Source organism: Egretta garzetta, unplaced genomic scaffold (genome assembly GCF_000687185.1).
Source record: "Egretta garzetta isolate BGI_Z169 unplaced genomic scaffold, ASM68718v1 scaffold191, whole genome shotgun sequence".
Classification (NCBI taxonomy): domain Eukaryota; kingdom Metazoa; phylum Chordata; class Aves; order Pelecaniformes; family Ardeidae; genus Egretta; species Egretta garzetta.
Genome location: NW_009258676.1, coordinates 940,426 through 943,775, shown reverse-complemented (window position 1 = coordinate 943,775; position 3,350 = coordinate 940,426).

The following is a 3,350-nucleotide window of genomic DNA, read 5'->3' as shown; positions in this document are numbered from 1 at the left end:
GCACTGGGTGAGCTCCCGAGGGCCCTGCCAACCCCTGCCATGCTGGGATGCTGTGTGGTTCTGTGCACGGGGCTGGGCTGTGGGTTTAGCTTTGCTAGAAGTGGGGGTTCAGAGCAGAAATGGGGTCCTCTGAGGTGGGAAACATGAAGCAATGGGGGTGTGCTCTGCTCTGCTGTTGATGCTGGTACCTCTGTGCTCACAAGAACAGCTAAAAAAAAGGCTTGAGGCTGGGCTTGTTTGGGTAGCAGATCTGTTCAGATGTGCTGGGGTGGTCAGGGACTGGTGGGCTGAAGGCTGGTATCGGTTTCTGACATAAACCTCTGGGGATCTTTCATGAAGCTGGGCGCATTTTATTAGCAGTATGCTCAAAGTCATTAATCTTGAATTAGAGCTTTGATTTATGAAACTTGCTTTTGAATCAGCCTCTAAATGTGAAGTTATGGGAATAAACATGACACACGTTATTTTCTGTGGCAGTAATGTGGCTGAGGAGATTTTCAGCAAATTGGTCCTATGCCCTCACCCCAGTTTAATCCCTTCGCATCCCATGGTCTTCAACAGCTTTGTAACTGCAGGACATGGTGGTGCATGATGAAGAGAAGCGCCTTGTCCAGTGGCTGGAACCGGTCTCTCCCTTCTTTATTTTTATGTATATACTTGATCTGAATCGCTTTAGCAACCTGGTTTACAGCGTGGCTGTGTCAGTAAAGGCATAGGTGCTTATAAAAAAAAAAGTTGTAGCGAGCAGCATAAGGGGGAGTGGGATAAATGGCAAAAGCTTTTAGTTGTCGCTCTTTGGGAGATGTGATGAGCATCTCCATGCTTGAGAGGTGATTCCTTCTTTCTCCCAAGGAAATATTAGTACTTAAATATCAGTACTTAAAGGGAGCCTATAGGAAAGATGGGGAAAATCTTTTTAGCAGGGCCAGCTGGGACAGGACAAGTGGGGATGGTTTTAAACTAAACCAGGGTAGGTTTAGACTAGATCTAAGGAAGAAATTCTTTCCAGTGAGGGTGGTGAAACCCTGGCAGGGGTTGCCCAGAGAGGGGGTGGAGGCCCCATCCCTGGGACCATTCCAGGCCAGGTTGGCCGGGGCTGTGAGCAACCTGATGTGGGTCAAGGCGTCCCTGCTCCTGCAGGGGGGTTGGGCTGGGTGACCTCTGGGGGTCCCTTCCCACCCAAATCATTCCATTACTCTATGAAATATACTTCCAATTCTTTCACCCTTAATTACATAAACTCAGAGATAGGGCATCCGACCCATCCCGTGGAGGTGATGGTGATAGAGAACACTTCTGCACTGTGGTGAAAATGGAAATGCCTTGTATTTGCGGCGTCAGGTAAGCAGCTTTTTCACACATGCTTTATTTTTGCATGAAGTTTAATTAAAATCTAACGTGACATTGAGTTCAACTTGAAAATAAGTAACCTACATTGGAAATCGTAGTGCAGCGTTTTTGAAAAACAGTGAACCCAGCCCAATTATTATGTATTTTGTCTTGCAAATTAATGACTCCTGTAAGATTAATTTTCAGTAGGATAATAGTCTCAGCTCTTCATTCTCTAATTTGGACACGTAGTCCAATTTTAGACCCATTTGAAAGATGTGTGTATTTCTTGGAGATAATTGTTTCCATTAAATATCGTGAAAACTGGCTATTGCCAGGGGAAAGAAGCCAAAATTATGGGTTTTGCTGAATAACGTGCTACTCCGTGTGCTGGAGTTACTTGTGCTAACCTTCGATTGCTTACTGCCCTAACTTTTTATACTACTATTTGTGCATTTTGACCCTCATGGTGTGATTTTTTTTTTTTTTTTTTTCTCCCCCTGGGGAAGCTCCGTGTGCCTGCAGGCATCCATCCCTGTGCCATGCTCCGTGCACGTACGCTGTGGTAGTTCTGAATTCAGGGAGGTGTCGAGGAGTGGTCCGGCTCTGCCTGTTATTCCGCGCAGGGCTCTTCCTCAGAGCCCTGTCTAAGTATCCCCTGATGGATATGGATCAGCAAGACCGACGCATCTATTGCTATTGCTCTTAATTAAGGGCTGGGCTAATTGCCCTACTGCTTGCAGAACCCCCTGCATGGTCATGCTGGAGCTGCTCCCCATCCCCAGGACTCTGCCCCCGGCACCTGGCTTTGCTGATCCATCGTGTCCCAAGCCACACTGACTCCTTCCCACCTCACTCAACTGCTACAAAATAATACCTACCAAGTGCCTATCCACTGGGGGCCGAGGGATATTTTTTATTTCTTTGGTCTGGTCTCCTGCAAGAGAAACCCATTGTAACCCACGTATGAACTTTTAAGACCTAATAATTTAGTTTGTCTGGCTTTTCCTACTGATCTGCGTGGTGGCATCAAAACACTGAAAGTCTGCTCAAGGGCATTCAAAGTTGTGTGTCTCAAAACTGGTTAAGGCAAATTCTGAAAAAAGCCCTCCTGCAGACAGTGCTGCAGGTCTGCTGCCCTTGAGGTGTCATTTTCCCCTTAATAGAGATCAATTCAATAAAGCCACTTTTTTCTAGTTAGCATCTTAGCCACCTTCCTATCTACCCCTCTCTGCCCTCTGAGACTTGACTGACAATTTTTGAAGAATCTATTTTTACACCTGGGAATGTTGCCAGATTTGAGCAGTTTCTTTTGTGGGCAGATGCTTTACGCTGTCCATGTATTCATGCAATCTCGTGCTGGTTGTGGCAGGTTCCTAATTTTTCCCTGCATTATATATTTAAAGAAAAAAGGGACGGGGAGGAAAAAAAAAAAGACTTGAAATGCATTTAAAATGCAACCCAACCCTTGGTCCACAGAGACGTAGAATAACATATGGCTGGTGTCATGGTTCCTTTTTTAGTCTCTGTTTACTGCACTTTCTCCTCATAAAGCTGAGATGAACCTTATCTCTTAAATCTTATTTGTACAGTGCCTTGGGATGCGAGGCAGGAAAAGTGCTTTACAGAGTTTATTGTATTTTATTATTATATTGTAAGCTACCCAAGGCTAGAGAGCTGTGTAACCCCCTATCCAATAAGGCAATGAATAATAGACAGGCATAGGAGCTGTGTACATTGCTCTCCGTCTTGCGCGCATGAAGCCCCATTATTGGGTTATAACAAAGAAGGATGGGGCAAGAGGTGGGATTGACCATCTTTGGGTGCCCTTTGCCCCCCGACCCTCTCGGGGCTCCAATGCTCCAGGCCCCCCAAAACTGGATGCAGGTTGGGGGCTCTTATGTCGCGTCACTTCGGTTCAACATCGACCATAGAAATGAAATTAAAGGCTCATGCCTAAAAAAGTCTGCAGGCTTCCAGGAGCTGCAAGTGGAGGGGGAAAATGGAGTTTTGGCAAATTC